Source organism: Trachemys scripta, chromosome 1, assembly GCF_013100865.1.
Source record: "Trachemys scripta elegans isolate TJP31775 chromosome 1, CAS_Tse_1.0, whole genome shotgun sequence".
Taxonomy (NCBI): domain Eukaryota; kingdom Metazoa; phylum Chordata; order Testudines; family Emydidae; genus Trachemys; species Trachemys scripta.
In genome coordinates this window covers 339,205,739-339,223,699 of record NC_048298.1, presented here as the reverse complement: position 1 = coordinate 339,223,699, position 17,961 = coordinate 339,205,739, and the positions used below count along the sequence as shown (strand labels likewise).

At 48.2% G+C, this 17,961-nt stretch overlaps 1 pseudogene; it reads right to left on the bottom strand.

Annotated features, from left to right (window-relative positions):
- Window positions 1–10,517: 10,517 nt before the first annotated feature.
- Window positions 10,518–12,032, bottom strand: LOC117872208 (annotated as a pseudogene).
- Between the last annotated feature and the right edge of the window lie 5,929 nt (window positions 12,033–17,961).

Genomic DNA, 17,961 nt, shown 5'->3' with positions numbered 1-17,961 from the left:
ACAGGGGATGTGTGGTGATGCTGCCCAACTGGACTGCAGTCCCAAGTCCTGCTGCAGACTGTATTCCTGGAATCTGGGCTTGTCATTGCTGTTCGTATGGTTCTGATTAGTCACATGGCTACATCGGGAATGGATGAGGGATAACGATGATACTGTCACAGCTGTGATCTTGCTGAAATTAAATAAATCATAATAATGATAATAGGAATAGGAATAATAATAATAGTAATAATAATTATATAGGACCATATTTCTCCCCAGCAGCTCCTTTCCTGCAAGGCTGCAGGGCAGGGAAGGGAGATTCCACAAGGCTCCGTACATGTAAATTTCCCTCAGATCATTCCAGGAGGGGAAGTCCCTTCCCTTCTCTCTGAGAAATGAAAATGGGGACCCAGGATCCAGGGATCCCCAAAGTTAGGCACAGATCTCAGTGATCCCCTGGTAGCTAGGCCCACCCACCAACAATCTCTGGGCCTCCACAACTGCTCTTGGAACCTCTCCACCTCCCAGCTAGCACAGGTTCATCAGAGATGTGCTACCAGGGTCTGTCACCATAGCTGCTTACCGCAGGATCTGACGAAGGGGCGTTGTACAGGGTGGAGGGGGCTGCACAGAGAAGGGACGGCTGGTTAGAGTAGCTGATGTTCAACCTTCATTTACTTTATAAGGAAGAGACAGATGAAAAGCCTCCAATTTCTCTTGGGGATCCAGGCAGTTTCAGTTTGGCAGAATCACTGGGTCAAAAGTGTGTGTGTGTAGCACAGCCCTGGCTCAAACCATGCGCCTCTGTCCCTTGTGCTACAGGATCACACCCCTAGGTGGCAGCACTACTCTCCCCATTAACCTCCCACACTGAGCAGTCCATTGGGGTGACCATATTTCCCAAAGAGAAAACAGGAGGCTCCCAGATTCTCGCCCAAGGCTCCCTGCCCCTGTGCGAGGCTGTTGCCCATTACTGGAATGTTGTAGGGCCCCCCTCAGGTTTCAGGAGTCCGTCACCTGTGGTTACAACACTGCCTGCCCCCTCCCAGCTCTGCCTCACCCCCGTCTTGGGGCTCGTATCTCCACTTGCCTGCCCCAAACGTTCCTCCGCTCTCCACTGCCCCACTTTTATGATAGAAGTGGGCATTTGTCCTGTTTTCTGTTGCCAACTGATCAAGCCTGCAAGAGCAAATGGGAGAAATGCCTCCTTTTGAAAAAAAAAATCGGTTCAGCTGGGACAGGGTTTAAAAAGGGACTGTCCCGGCCAAAATGGGATATATGATCAACCTACCACAGACATCTGCTAGGGTGGCTACAACAGCCCTATAATAGAGGGAAACCCTGGAAAGACCTTCTCTGGAGCAGCCCATCCATCAGAGGAACAATTTAAGAACATAAGAATGGCCATACTGGGTCAGACCAATGGTACATCTAGCTCAATGCCCTGTCTTCTGACCGTGGCCACTTCAGATACTTCAGAGGGAAAGAAAAGAAGGGGGCAATTATCGTGTGATCCATCCTCCCTTGTCTACTTCCATCTTCTGACAGTCAGAGGTTTACAGACATCCAGAGTATGGGGTTGCGTCCCTGACGAACAGGGGCTGCTAACAGGGAGTTTCGCAAGGGAGTTCTCCAGGTGAAGGAGGAGCAATACAGCACCCTTTTGGGGTAAGTGACTGTCTGTAGTGTGTGTTTGTTTGTGTTTGAGGGTTACTTGCTGTGTGCTGAGCTTGTGTTTGTCAGTCTGTTTGTTTGTTTTGGTTGTTTGAAGGACCGTGTGCTGTGGCTGGCAGTTGGAAGCTGTGAGCTTCAAAGGAAGGTTTGAAAGCTAGAAGCCTCTGGTAAGTGGCTGAGCCTTAATCAGTGGGCGGGGCATTCATACAGGCCAGGGCTTTATAAAGCAGCGCACAAGCGACCAGGGAGCTTTGCGACCAGGGGCTGCTAACAGGGAGTTTCGCAAGGGAGTTTGGAAGGGGAGCAGGAAGGGGGCGAGGGTCCCTTGCCGGTTCCATCTGTTTTCTCTTGATTTCCCCTTAATACCTATAAAGCAACTACATTCTAACTGTTTGCTTAAACAACCCTTTCAGCTGACAGGGGGCTGCAGACAGGAGTTTGACAGAGGGAGGCTTACGATGGTTAGGAAGACCCGCAACACCTGTGCCAGCACTGCTGCTGTCTCCTCCACCTGTGCCTGTAGCCAGACAGAGTGCCTAAGCATGGATGCCTCTACCCAGATCCTGGTGTGGTTTTGCAAAGACTGTAACTTGCAATTTCCACTTACTGATATCCAGGCTGGGGGGACCATCCAATGTGAAAGGTGCCTGCTGGTGGAATCTCTCAGGCAGCAGGTGGGAGAGCTACAGGAGGAGGTGGCTAGGTTGAGGAGCATCCGTATCCACGAGCAATTCCTCGACAGTGTCCATGTGGAGACAGCTGAGGTAGCTGTCCCAGTACACAGGACTGCTGATACACCACTGGTGGAGGAGGAGATGGCTCAGGGTGGACGCTGGCAGCTGGTTACTTCTGGCAGCGGGCAGTGCTCCACCCTTGCTCCGAACCCTCCTGCCGTGGTTATAGGTAACCGTTATGCTCTTCTTGATACAGGAAAGAAGGCATCACTCCCTACAGTAAAGGAGGAGAAGCCTCGTACCCCTAAGGCTGGAGAGTCTGCTGCCACCACTGCGAATAGGAAACGTAGGGTAGTGGTGGTCGGAGACTCTCTGCTGAGGGGGACGGAGGCGCCCATCTGTCGCCCTGACATTTCATCTCGGGAGGTATGCTGCCTGCCGGGGGCCCGTATCCGAGACGTTACGGAGGCATTGTCGAGGATTATCCGGCCCTCTGACTACTACCCCATGCTACTCATCCATGTGGGCACAAATGATACTGCGCGGTGTGACACTGAGCGGATCAAGAGTGACTACAGGGCTCTGGGAGCACGGGTGAAGGAGTTTGGAGCGCAGGTGGTATTCTCTTCAATTCTTCCTGTCAAAGGTAGGGGCCCGGGCAGAGACAGATGCATCATGGAGGTGAATGCCTGGCTGCGAAGATGGTGTCGCCAGGAGGGCTTTGGCTTCCTAGACCACGGGATGCTATTCGAGGAAGGACTGCTAGGCAGAGATGGCGTTCACCTTTCGAGGAGAGGGAAGACCCTATTCGGACACAGACTGGCTAACCTAGTGAGGAGGGCTTTAAACTAGGTTCGACGGGGACAGGTGAGCAAAGCCCACAGGTAAGTGGGGAACATGGAGACCGGGGAAATGAGTCGGAAACTAGAGGGAGTGTGGGCTATATTGGCAGAGAGAAAGGAGAGTCAGGAAAAAACTGGGAGGAAAGATCAAACCAGTATCTTAGATGCCTATATACAAATGCGAGAAGTATGGGGAATAAGCAGGAAGAACTGGAAGTGCTAATAAATAAATACAACTATGACATTGTTGGCATCACTGAAACTTGGTGGGATAATACACATGATTGGAATGTTGGTGTGGATGGGTACAGCTTGCTCAGGAAGGATAGACAGGGGAAAAAGGGAGGGGGTGTTGCCTTATATATTAAAAATGTACACACTTGGACTGAGGTAGAGATGGACATAGGAGACGGAAGTGTTGAGAGTCTCTGGGTTAGGCTTAAAGGGGCAAAAAACAAGGGAGATGTCATGCTAGGCGTCTACTACAGGCCACCTAACCAGGTGGAAGAGGTGGATGAGGCTTTTTTCAAGCAACTAACAAAATCATCCAAAGCCCAAGATTTGGTGGTGATGGGGGACTTCAACTATCCGGATATATGTTGGGAAAATAACACAGCGGGGAACAGACTAGCCAACAAATTCTTGGACTGCATTGGAGACAACTTTTTATTTCAGAAGGTTGAAAAAGCTACTAGGGGGGAAGCTGTTCTAGACTTGATTTTAACAAATAGGGAGGAACTCGTTGAGAATGTGAAAGTAGAAGGCAGCCTGGGTGAAAGTGATCATGAAATCATAGACTTTGCAATTCTAAGGAAGGGTAGAAGGGAGAACAGCAAAATAGAGACAATGGATTTCAGGAAGGCGGATTTTGGGAAGCTCAGAGAGCTGATAGGTAAGGTCCCATGGGAATCAAGACTGAGGGGAAAAACAACTGAGGAGAGTTGGCAGTTTTTCAAAGGGACACTATTAAGGGCCCAAAAGCAAGCTATTCCGCTGGTTAGGAAAGATAGAAAATGTGGCAAAAGACCACCTTGGCTTAACCACGAGATCTTGCACGATCTAAAAAATAAAAAGGAGTCATATAAAAAATGGAAACTAGGACAGATTACAAAGGATGAATATAGGCAAACAACACAGGAATGCAGGGGCAAGATTAGAAAGGCAAAGGCACAAAATGAGCTCAAACTAGCTACGGGAATAAAAGGAAACAAGAAGACTTTTTATCAATACATTAGAAGCAAGAGGAAGACCAAAGACAGGGTAGGCCCACTGCTTAGTGAAGAGGGAGAAACAGTAACAGGAAACTTGGAAATGGCAGAGATGCTTAATGACTTCTTTGTTTCGGTCTTCACCGAGAAGTCTGAAGGAATGCCTACCATAGTGAATACTAATGGGAAGGGGGTAGGTTTAGCAGATAAAATAAAAAAAGAACAAGTTAAACATCACTTAGAAAAGTTAGATGCCTGCAAGTCACCCGGGCCTGATGAAATGCATCCTAGAATACTCAAGGAGCTAATAGAGGAGGTATCTGAGCCTCTAGCTATTATCTTTGGAAAATCATGGGAGACGGGAGAGATTCCAGAAGACTGGAAAAGGGCAAATATAGTGCCCATCTATAAAAAGGGAAATAAAAACAACCCAGGTAACTACAGACCAGTTAGTTTAACTTCTGTGCCAGGGAAGATAATGGAGCAAGTAATTAAGGAAATCATCTGCAAACACTTGGAAAGTGGTAAGGTGATAGGGAATAGCCAGCATGGATTTGTGAAGAACAAATCATGTCAAACCAATCTGATAGCTTTCTTTGATAGGATAACGAGCCTTGTGGATAAGGGTGAAGCGGTGGATGTGGTATACCTAGACTTTAGTAAGGCATTTGATACGGTCTCGCATGATATTCTTATCGATAAACTAGGCAAATACAAATTAGATGGGGCTACTATAAGGTGGGTGCATAACTGGCTGGATAACCGTACTCAGAGAGTTGTTATTAATGGTTCCCAATCCTGCTGGAAAGGCGTAACGAGTGGGGTACCGCAGGGGTCTGTTTTGGGACCGGCTCTGTTCAATATCTTCATCAACGACTTAGATATTGGCATAGAAAGTACGCTTATTAAGTTTGCGGATGATACCAAACTGGGAGGGATTGCAACTACTTTGGAGGACAGGGTCATAATTCAAAATGATCTGGACAAATTGGAGAAATGGTCTGAGTTAAACAGGATGAAGTTTAACAAAGACAAATGCAAAGTGCTCCACTTAGGAAGGAAAAATCAATTTCACACATACAGAATGGGAAAAGACTGTCTAGGAAGGAGTACGGCAGAAAGGGATCTAGGGGTTATAGTGGACCACAAGCTAAATATGAGTCAACAGTGTGATGCTGTTGCAAAAAAAGCAAACATGATTCTGGGATGCATTAACAGGTGTGTTGTGAGCAAGACACGAGAAGTCATTCTTCCGCTCTACTCTGCTCTGGTTAGGCCTCAGCTGGAGTATTGTGTCCAGTTCTGGGCGCCGCATTTTAAAAAAGATGTGGAGAAATTGGAAAGGGTCCAAAGAAGAGCAACAAGAATGATTAAAGGTCTTGAGAACATGACCTATGAAGGAAGGCTGAAAGAATTGGGTTTGTTTAGTTTGGAAAAGAGAAGACTGAGAGGGGACATGATAGCAGTTTTCAGGTATATAAAAGGGTGTCATAAGGAGGAGGGAGAGAACTTGTTCACCTTAGCCTCTAAGGATAGAACCAGAAACAATGGGTTTAAACTGCAGCAAGGGAGGTCTAGATTGGACATTAGGAAAAAGTTCCTAACTGTCAGGGTGGTTAAACACTGGAACAAATTGCCTAGGGAGGTTGTGGAATCTCCGTCTCTGGAGATATTTAAGAGTAGGTTAGATAAATGTCTATTAGGGATGGTCTAGGCAGTATTTGGTCCTGCCATGCGGGCAGGGGACTGGACTCGATGACCTCTCGAGGTCCCTTCCAGTCCTATAATCTATGAATCTATGAATCTATGACCATCTTGGCTTATAGGTACTGATGAGCCTCTCCTCCATGAACTTAATTATTTCTTTTTTTGGACCCAATTTTACTTTTGGCCTTCACAACATCCACTGGCAATGAGTTCCACAGGCTGACTGTGTATTGTGTGAAGAAATATTTCCTTTGGTTTGTTTTAAACCTGATGCATATTAACTTCACGGGTGACCCCTGGTTGTTGTGTTATGTGAAGGGGTAAATAACACTTCCTGATTCCCTTTCTCGACACCACTCATGATTTTAGGGACCTCTATCAAATCCCCATTTACTCATCTCTTTTCCAAGATAAAAAGTCCCAGTATTCTTAATCTCTCATCATATGGAAGCTGTTCCATACACCTAAATGTTTTTGTCACCCTTCTCTGTATTTTTCCAACTCTAACATATCTTTCTTGAGATGGGGTGACCATAACTGCACAAACTATTCAAGGTGTGAGTATACCATGGATTTATATGGAGACATATATTTCTGTCTCATTATCTATCCATTTCCAAATGGTTTCCAAATGGGTGGCGGGTGGAGCCCCTTTTTGGGGAGGCTACCCTTCTGGCCCCATGCTTTCTGCCTGACCCCCCCTAACAGCCAGAGTGGTGACCCCCAACCCCTCCTGGAGAAGCCCAGAGTCTCTACACCCCCCGTGGCTGGAGCCCTGAGCCCCACCCACTCTTCTGTGGTTGGAATCCCCCCAGCCATGCCACGCCGCGCCGCGCCGCGCCTCCTGCCATGCTGGCAGGGGACTGGACTCGATGACCTCTCGAGATCCCTTCCAGTCCTATAATCTATGAATCTATGAAAAAATCCTCTCCTGAGACCCTGAGCCACCCGGGGAAAAGCCTGTCTCTTCCCAAAGAACCTGAGCTTTTTATATTGGCCATGCAGGTTCCAGGGCAGGTGAAGAGGTAGTTGTGACATTGTCCCCCATACTCATCATAGTGGTATCATTATGATACGATTATGACATAGTTATACTAGATCTTGTACAAAAAAAATCTTGTGAGATGTCTATGGAAAAGTTATGATTTCCAGAATATGATTATCCTATTTTGTGCACGTATGATTTTTATATCTGACGTTATGAATATTAACTATGTATCTGTATTTCAAATGTAGAGGGTCTCCTCCTCATGTTCAGGCATGAGACATGCACACACCGGCTAAGCAAGGCCATGCACATTCTTAAAAGAAAGGGGTGTGACTCAAGCCCAGCTCCAAAAGCCTGCTGCTAGCTTCCTATTGGACCCAAACAACCCGTCCCAATGATCCTGATATCCCCAAACTTGGTGACATTATTAATTTGGATGCAGGGTGTGAGATCTATCTCCAGCGTTAGAGTGACTCTCAGTGTTCATGGAGCGGGTGGGGTGAAGATCACACCATGAAGCAGCCCAACAGGGCTCTGTTCGGCCAGGCAATGGACTCCAGATCCTTCGCTCTCTGAAAGCACGTCCTGATTCCCTCTTGTATTGCCAAGCCGCAGGAGGGGCACAGAGCTCTCATGTTCAAGGGGGCTGTGCTAATGACAGGTCTCATTGCCAAGGAGTGTTGGGAAGAGTTCAGGTTCTCCACCCAGTGCCTCAAATTGTCCTTATAAGGCAAACAGAGCTGAAATCTCCCTAAGGCACTTAGCTCTGGCTCCAATTATTGTAGCATCCGAGCGCCTCGCAATCTGCAACATATTTATCAGTACAACACCCCATGCAGTAGGTCAGTGCTATTAACACCACTTAGCAAAGGAGAAAGGCAGGAATAACAGCATGATGGATAGAGATGTTTTGATCAAACCAACATGTACAATGTAACGGGCGGCCCTTGGATACATCAATGGGTGGCACCCTAAAAGGTTAGAGGGTGGTACGTCAGGGGCAATATGTAACTTGTTTGTATCTGTGTATAAAGATGTATCTCTGATGCCATGTCTTTGTCTGGCTGAGGGGAGAATGGAAAGTCCCACCATTCACTGAGCCAGTTCTCTGTCGTCGGCATATATGTCTTAGTGTTCCTGCAACCATGGAGCCGGGGCATTAGCACCGTGCTTCATTGGCAATAAACGTGACCAAGTGCCTTTGCTGAAAACCGAGTCTGTGGATTTATTGGGTGGTTCGCTCGAGGTCCGCTGTGCCATCTGTCTGCACAGAGCTGTGACAGCACACAGGGAGAACACACATTCATAGCGGAACAACACTGGCGATCCCCGACCGCTGATCTGGCAAGTAAGCTAGCTGTCCTCTGTAGGAATCGTGAGCTAACATGGCAGAAAACTATGTGTTAGTCAATCCCCTTCACCTCTCCCTACAATTCCCCAGAGAGTTTAATAAAGTATGGACGTGCCGAGTGGCTAGCAAAAGATGTCTATAGGAATTTAAAGAAATATAGTAGGGAAGAAACATGTAATTCAGTTTGTAAGGCTAGGGCAGAGACTGTAGTCTTGAAATATAGAATATTGCAAACTATAAACACGGCTATTAAATGGTTAAGACAACACATCACAAAATTGGCAGGGCAAGTAACACAAACAAAAAAAAGAGTTAAAACAAGCAGGAGAATCCACTGAGCCCTGGAGTGCTCCCGCTCCCCTTGCAGGGTGGCAAGCGGTACAGAGAGAGCAAGCACAGGAACAAAATTAAACATTGGAAAGAGCTGTAAGGAGCCTACAAAAAAACCCCAGAAATTAATCTGGCGGTACTCAGCACCTAACACAGCACCAATAAATGCACAGACTCGGTTTTCAGCAAGGGAACGTGTTCAGGTTTATTGTCACATCTGCCACAGACACCAAGATACTGGAGTCACGGGGCTTCCCAGAAGCCAGCTGTCACAGGAGGCTGTGGTAAGAAATGTCAGTGGCTTTGCTCGGTGGAACCCTGACATAGCCCCGATCTTAGGGTCTGAGCACCTTGAATGTATTTATCCTTCTGCTACAGCTGTGAGGCAGGGCAGGGCAGGGCTACTATCCACCTGTGCAGAGGCTCAGACACAAGCAATAGCTTGCCCATGGTCACACGGCACAGGAATCAAACCTAACTCGTTTGAGTCACAGAGCAGTGCCAAGGCCACAGGACCACACTTACAGCCATCTGAGCATTGACAGGTCCAGCTGGCATCTCTTGTGCACTGCAGAAAGCAGGAACTCTCTACAGTACTCCCGGGGTACGTCCTGGGTGAGGGACCCAAGCTGGGGGCTGATCTTAGGCCACCTGCCCAGGGCAGGAGGAGGGTCTTGGGCTCCGCACAGTGGCTCTGGCTCCCTGGGGAGCTCTTACCATGCTCTGGCGCTGGCTTCGGGCCTGGAGAGGGGGTGGAACCTCAGATAAAGAGGAGGAGCAGTGGGTGGGGCTTGGGGGAAGGGATAGGGCAGAGGGAGTGGCCTGGGGGGAAGAAGAGGGGCAGGGGCTGGGTCAATGTGGAGACGTTGCTCTTGTACATCTTCTGCTTTTGCGAGAGGAGCTAGCCGTGCCTGTGATGGGGAGCGGATTTCCTTTTCCACCCCTTTGCATTGCTAGGGCAGCACAAACAGAGGGAGGAGGAGGGAATCTGGGCCTGAGTCTCTTGCCAGGACACCTGTGGGTCAGACCCTCACTCACACACGCAGCTCTGTTCTGCCTCGGAGGGGAGAGGGCTGAGCAGGTGTGCGGTCTACAGAGCCATCAGCGGGGTGGGCAAGGATGTACTGCCTGCATGGCTTCCCCTGGGGCTCCTGCGTTAATTATGTCTCTGACACGGCTCAGTCACAAGCACCTGGCTGAGGGTGTGGGGGAAGGGTGGGTGTCCGTGTCCCTGGAATAGCCTCTATCCTCAGCTGGTGCAGCCCCCATGGGTCATGCTGCACCCAGAGCGCTCAGGAAGGTCCAGGACTGTGACTGCAGCTTTTTTCATGGCCTGTGGATGTTTTACCAGAAACGGGTCAGTGACAGTCCAGGTGTAATGGGAAACAAGATCCATGTCCCTTCTCTTTATTGACTGTATAGCCAGGAATTCTGAGGTCGGAGCAGCTACCGATACGGATCTTTATGGTCCAACATTCCACCGGTCCCCTGGCGATCCATGAACACAGTCACTTTGTAAATGCTGCTGCCTGCCTTGGTCTCCTTCCCCCAGTGAGCGCTGTCCTCCCTCACCAGCAGGTGGCGGCAGTCCCTATCCCATTGCTTCAAGCCTTAGACCCCATCTCAACTTCTCTCTATAGACAGGAGATGAGTACCTCATCTCGTCTCAGATGTAAGGGTCCAGGGTGGAATAAGTGTCCGTGTCTCATGTTTTTGGTCTCCCATGTCACCAGCGCTGGAGCCGGGTGATGAACTGACCCTTCACTTGATGAACACCCTGATTATTCTCGCACGAAGGTGTTTGCTTTTCACACTGTACACGACTGGGTTCATCAGAGGCGGGACGAGAAGGTAGACGTAGCTCAGGAGAATCTGAAGCAAGTGAGAAGTGTTTCCGAATCTGTGTATCACAGTCAAGCTTATCTCTGGTGTGTAGAAGAGCAGGACAACGCAGAGGTGGGAGACACAGGTGTTCAGGGCCCTGAGGCACTCCGCAGGGGACGCAACACTCAGCACAGTTTTGAGGATCATCACATAAGAGAGGAAGATGAGCAGCGAATCCAACCCCATAATTAAGAGTGAACCAGACAAGCCATAGATGCTGTTGACTGTGATGTCTGAACAAGCCAGCTTCATGATGTCCTGGTGCAGGCAGTAGGAATGGGACAGGATATTGGCTCGACAATATCGGAACCGTTTCAGGAGAAGGGGGAGTGGGATTATTACGGTTACTCCTCTTAGCACACACACCAGTCCCATCTTGGCTATTCTTTGCAGTGTTAAGATGGAAGCATATCTCAGTGGGTTACAGATCGCTACGTAGCGGTCAAAGGCCATCAACAAGAGCACGGAGGATTCAATGCATTGAAGCGAGTGGATAAAAAACAACTGGGCAAAACAGGCATCAAAGCTGATCTCCCTAGCATTAAACAAGAATATGCCCAGTATCGTCGGTATGGTGGCTATCGATAAGCCAAGGTCTGTGAGGGCCAACATGGAAAGGAAAATGTACATGGGCTCATGGAGGCTTGGATCTGTTTTTATAATGAACAGAATGACTGAATTTCCTACTATCAAAATAACATACATTAGGCAGAAGGGGATAGAGATCCAGAGATGCACCTCTTCATACCCAGGTATCCCGGTGAGAAGGAACACTGCAGAGTTGAATTTGGTGTCATTGACAGCTGACATAATGTACGGGGCAGGTCCAAGGAGTTTTGAACTTTTCTTCCTGAAAGGAGAAATAACAGGATACTGCATGACATTTAGTGAGACATCTTTCTGCTCTCACTGCAAGTCTAGAGACTCCCAGGAGCTCAAGGAAGATGAGTAAAAACATAGTCTTGGATTTACACCACCAATAGGAAGATAGGCACTGCCAGACTGGATCAGACCTGTAGTCCATATAGCCCAGTATCCAATGGCCAGGTCCAGATTCTTCAGAGAACACATGGGAAGAGCACGGTGAAAGTGGTCATTGTATTTATCTGTCCTGGACTGAAGCTATTTATAAATGTGTCTGCCTCTTTCCAGCACATGGGATAAATTCTTAAGGCCAGGTTCTGAATTCAATATCATTGACTTCAATGGTATTACTCAAGATTTCCATGTGTAAATTCGGTCAGAAACGGGCTCTATTAACTTTCCCTTACAAAATCCTCCTGGTGATACACTTTGACTCCCAAGAATCCCCCCCAAGAGGAGCTGAAGTGCCTTGCCTGGGCAATCTGACTGAATCCAGAGAGTTCGATCATCCTATAGGCTTCTCTTCATTGTCACATGACCTGCATCCTCTCCCCATGCAATGGTCTTGTCATAAAAATTCCTGTCCGTTCCAGCTGAGGAATTAGGAGAGGCTGACACAGCTAATCAAGCAAGGAGCCCCGGGAGGGGCGATCCGTTTATTTCAGTTGCAATTGGGTTCGAGCTCATAAGTCAGCAAGAACAAAGAAAACACTTACAGCAAAGCATTATATGCAGTTGACTATGATAATCTATCGCTCCATAATTGACCAAAATTTGCTATCATTACCATACATAATTAGCAAGCTACATGCATCCGCCCCTCTTATGACCCCTTATTGTTCATCTACTTATCCCCCCGCCCCTTACGTTAATTTGCAAACCAAGCAGTTAGTTATCTACAGGATGCAGGCAAAGAAAGTTCCATTGTCTGCAGGTTTGGAGTTTGGCTACATTTCCTCTCGAAGGAACTTCCTGAGTTAAGATTATCAATAGCTGATGTTTCCCATGTGTATGTGACAAATTTGCCCCCTGGCAGTTAAGTAGAATAATCATATTTCAGTCTGTAGATATCTGGGAAGTTACAAGCTAACACCGACAGTTACTTCAGCTGGGTGAGGAAGGGGTTTTTTTCACACATGGGTGTGCAAGTTATTTCAGCCATGCATGTATAAGAGGTGATGGGTAATTTTCACTCCCCTTTTCTGCACCTCAGCTCTACTCTTTCCTGAAACACTGACCAGCGGTTCTGGTCTCTCATGACTTTTGGAAAGATTGCACAGGTAATGCAGAGGAATTGTGTTCGTGACCCCAATTGTAAGTGTTAGAAACAGCTTCTGGTCAGTTACTAGGAGACAGTATCATACAACTGTTCACTGAACAAAGAGTTAATAACTCAAACCCATTGCAAACAGTATTTGGAGTACTACTGAAATACTTTCGAAAGCAAAAGCCATTAAGCAGTAAAGTTACCACTGCTCCTTCCTGTAGAGATTCCAACAACACTGTTTCTGGCTGTCAATATACATGAATGTCATGGAAGTTTGGTTTTTAATATTTGTATTACAGTGAAAAGTTTTGGCATAATATTTACACATCTGTACTGTAATACACACGTATCAATCCATTCTTTCCCCTCTGATCTGCTTTCAGAGATGAGTTCTCGGGTCAGAGTGGGATTTAGAATGTAATGTCTGTTATTGGAATTTCTTCAGAACTTGAAAAGATCGCAGCATCTCAGCCCTCATTCAGTCGCTTGTCAGGAAGCAAAAGTCTAGTAGCTCCTCTGCCCCTGGGCTAATAGCAGGTTCTGTTCTGTCTCTCTGTAGCCAGTACCCAGGGTGGTAACAGGCATTGGGATCAGTATATGAAATATTCATTCCCTGAGCTCTCACTCTCTAGTACATAGTAACCCCAGCACCTGTTATTCAGGCACGATGAGGGTTTGCAGGAAGTGGATTTCAAAGTCAAATGCATGAGTATTCATGGAGCTGCTATAATGTTCTTGGGATGTTTGCTGTAGAGCTATATTGGGATGTTTATGTTACGGCTGTATTAGGTTAAACCAGTACCGCTTCTCTTAGTTTAACAGAGGCTGGTGGAGAACAAGCAGGAAGGGAAGCAACAGCTGAAGAAAAGGCATCGCTCAGTAAGGACTTAAGGGAAGCTGAGAGACAACGCCAGAGCTGCTAGCTGGAAAATGCCTAATTCCCAGCTCCAGCCACGTTACACAGCTTGTTTTGCCAGTGCTATGAGTCTGTTCAGAGGTGGGGCAGCTGTTGCTGAGAAGCTCTTCAGACTGACACGCACAGACACTGGTGGGGAAGACTCAAGGCCCTCGGCCTGCCAGGGTCCCCGTAAGAGAGGGAGGGCTTGGAGTCAAGCCTGCTGTTTGAGAACCCAACTTATTCTCCCATCTTACACTTTATTCCTACTGTTCATATTAAACAGTAGTTTGGTTCGGGAAGGCTGGCTGGTCACTTGTCTCACCACTAGTCACAGACTCCCAGAGGGAAGAATCACAGGTGCTGAACCCAGTTGGACCAGCTGGGCAGGCACAGACGCTGTAGCCCAGGGCTTCTGAGGGTGGGAGGGTTGTAGGATTCCACCCCATGAGAGGGAAATCTATGAGGACTCAGATCTGGCACTTGGAGACCAGAGAGGGGGCAGAGATGCCGGTACCCCTGTAACTCTGAGGGGTATTTATAGAAACACTGGAGCCCTCAGCCAGTCAGGAAACAGAAATATGCTCTATTGGACTTGTTACCACATAGTACCATAGCTCTGAATTCCTGCATTCACGGTCGAGCCAGAGAACAAAATCATTATCAATTCATTTGCTTATTAAATTTCCAGCAGCAAATAAACCTGAGGCAATTTGGGAACTAGTCACTGATATTCCATGGGGTCTCCTCTCCCTCAGCCCCTGTCAGGATCGGGCCCAGAGCACACGGCACCTCTAGAAAAGGGACCCCTTATGAAATCCTGACTCGAGGCATCGGGGTTTTAATACTCTGAGCTCTCTTTGAACATTGCATTTCTTTATAGCTTGAACAACCCACCGTGGACTATGGGCAGATGTCGGGGAGGGGTTGACAAGCGCCCTAGCACTGCCTGCCCATCACTGAGTCGCCATAACACCCCAGCTGAGTTTGTTGCTGTAGCACAGAACATCTGCAAATGCAAACAGCTCGCAGCCTTTTCCCTTCACTTCGCATTTTAAAGACACTGAAACATAGAATCATAGACTATCAGGGTTGGAAGTGACCTCCAGAGGTATCTAGTCCAACCCCCTGCTCAAAGCAGGACCAATTCCCAATTAAACCTTCCAACGTACCAATTCCTGCTAGACGAGGAGCCGCTGACACCAAAGGGCTTCACCCTAAAGGACAAGGAGTCATCAGAGAGGTTGCAGGGCAGCAGGCAGTATCTGTTCAGATAGGGAGGCAACTGTCTTTATGAAGCATGCCTGCACATTCCCTTGGGGGCCACTTGGCCATCAGGGAACCTCAGGTGCTTGGCTTAATGTGCACCAGCTGTAACCCCTGTCACAGCCAATGGAAAACTGGAGGAGGCCAAATCCACAGGGGCTGTGTGGTGATCCTATCCACATGGACTGCAGCGCCAAGTCTGCTGCAGGCTCTATTCCTGGAATCCGGGCTTGTCATCACTGTTCGTATGATTTTGATTAGTCACATGGCTACCTCGGGGGAGTCCGAGGGTTAACAATGATGCTGGCACAGCTGTAATCTTGCTGAAATAAAATAATAATAATAATAATATAGAACCAGCTTTCTCCGCCGCAGCCTCCTTTCCTGCATTAAACACCCAGGGTGCAGGCCAGGGAAGGGAGATTCCACAAGGCTCCGTACAGGGAAATTTCCCTCGGATCATTCTGTTAGGGGGATCCCGTCCCTTCTCTCTGAGGAATGAAAAGGGCGACCCAGGATCCAGGGATCCCCAAAGTTAGCACAGATTTCAGTGATCCCCTGGTAGCTAGGCCCACCCACCCACAATCTCTGGGCCTCCACTACTGCTCTAGGACCCTCTCCAGCTCCCTGCTAGCACAGGCTCATCAGAGATGTGCTACCAGGGCCTGTCACAGTAGCCACTGCCTGCAGGGTGTGCTGAAGGGGCGTTGTACAGGGTGGAGGTGGCTGCACAGAGATGGGAAGGCTGGTTAGAGTAGCTGATGGGCACAATACCCCAGCCGTAGACTGGGCAGGAGATTTCGACCTTTCCATTCCCAGAGTGCAGCCATAGACTCCATCAGCGCCACCTTCATTTATGTTACGAGGGAGAGGCAGATGAAAAGCCTGCTTCTCCAGGAAGCTGCAGGTAGGCAGCACCATGGCAGCTGAGCTTTCAGAGAAAAACGATCTGTTTTCTATGGCAACTCACCCCTAAAACTGGATGATAAAGAGACATTTTAGTTTGGGTCAAAATTTTTCATGGGGGTAAATGTGTCTGTTTTCCAGCCTAGTTCTAGCTCAAAACATGCACCTCTGTCCCTTGTGCTACAGGACCACACACCCAGGTAACAGCACTCACCACCCCTTCCCTTATTAGACTCCCTCCCTGAGCAGGCCCTGGACATCTGCTAGGTGGCTACGCCAGCTCTATAACAGAGGGAGCCCCTGGAAATGGCCTGTCTGCAGGAGCTCCGCAATGAGTGGAACAATTTAAGAACATAAGAGCAGCCTTATTGGGTCAGCCCAATGGTCCATCTACCCCAGTGTTCTGACAGTGACCCGTGCAGATACTTCAGAAGGAATGAACAGAACAGGGCAATTATCAAGTGATCCGTCCCCTGTCATCTGCTTCCAGCTTCTGACAGTCAGAGGTGTAGAGATACTCAGACAATCACCATTGTGGAGAGTCCTGGATACCCCATGTTGACAGCAGGGGGCGCTACTACCCCTGAAATGGATCTTTACTGGCTCCTGTTGGAGCAGATTATTGTCATACCAGTGAAAAAGGTCCCCAGTAATTATTTTCAATGTGCAGCAGTTTATTGAGAAGGAATACACAAGCGGTAAAGGGTTATATTAAGCACATAACTCCCATAGTAGACATTAAGAGCTATACAATAAGAGCTATACGTTCCCCTTATCAAGTCTCTTTTTCACAAACATACACAAACAGGCCCTGTGCTAGCCTTATGCAGTTCCTACTTGGCAAACAGAAAAGGTGGTTACCAACTTTATAGATGGCTTCTTCTCTCTTCGTCTGGTCTGTTAAGTAAGGCCTCAGTTGCCTTGAGACCTTCTGGTTCACAGTCCCACTCGAGCCTACAGAGCAGAGTTTTGTCTACTCTGTCTAACAATGTTGCTTCTTCAAGCGTCAATCAAGGAATCCCAACGGTAATTTAATTTGCTTGATTTTTATACTCTTTTTCCTCAAAGGAGTCACATGTCTTAAAAGCATGCCCAGTGGGCGTGTGGTTACTAATTTTTACCTACTTAATACTTTAGGAGGAGACTGCAGAGTGGTGGCATCTGAACATTATCCCACATTTACTCCCTTATCAATCATTCACTTCAGCCCCCTGCGTGATGTCCTTCAACAGGGTTGAGATGCCCCAGTCAGCCCATGCTCCACTCAGAATGTTCTACATGTGTTGTTTGTTTTCAAGTGAACATATTTGCTGACCCAAAGATCAGTATTGAGCATGCACGCAGCATGGAGCCAGTCGGTTTCACCTCTGGCATCTGCCTGATGCTAAGAAAAGGATTCTGCTCCTAGAATCCTCTTTCACAGTTCAGTCATGTCAAGCCATGTTCTCACAACATTCATTCAGTATGGCCACAACAATTCGGCACCATCCCAACACCCCACAGTGGCCTGGGCTCCCTAGGCAGCTCTTACCAGAGCCCAGCTCTGGCCTGGCTGGGGGGCAAAGCCTCAGGGGAACTGGAGGGGTAGGGGGTAGTGCCCACTGGGAAGAGATGGGGCACAAGACAGGGCCTCAGGGGAAGAGATGAGGCAGAGTGTGGGGCCTCAGGGTAAAAAGGGGAGCAGGGGGTGCGGCAAGCCTGAACCAACACCAACCACAGCTAGAAGGGCAGTGGGCTCCTGAGTAAAGGAGGAGGATGGAACCAGAGGATAGGAGAGCCTGTGTTTTATAGAAGACAGAATTAATGTGACCCCACAAAGGGGGCTCCTCTTTTATGTATTCCTGTCTGAGAGGAAGTCATTATAAGGAGCTTAGAGGCAAGGGCAGGGTGCCTTCAGGGCTACCTCAGGCCCCAAGGCGGCACTCTGGGGTGTAACCCATCCACAGGGACTTGGCCGGAGTGTGCTGTGCTCCTGGAAGCTGTAACTAATGGGCAGAGGTCAGCCCAGCCCTAAGCTGCTCTAAACTCTACTGAGGCAAGAGGAGAACAGGCCAGAGAATCAAACCCCTGGAACTGTCTCCTTGCCATCCCCACTCTCTGCCGCATATGGGGGAGCTCTGCTG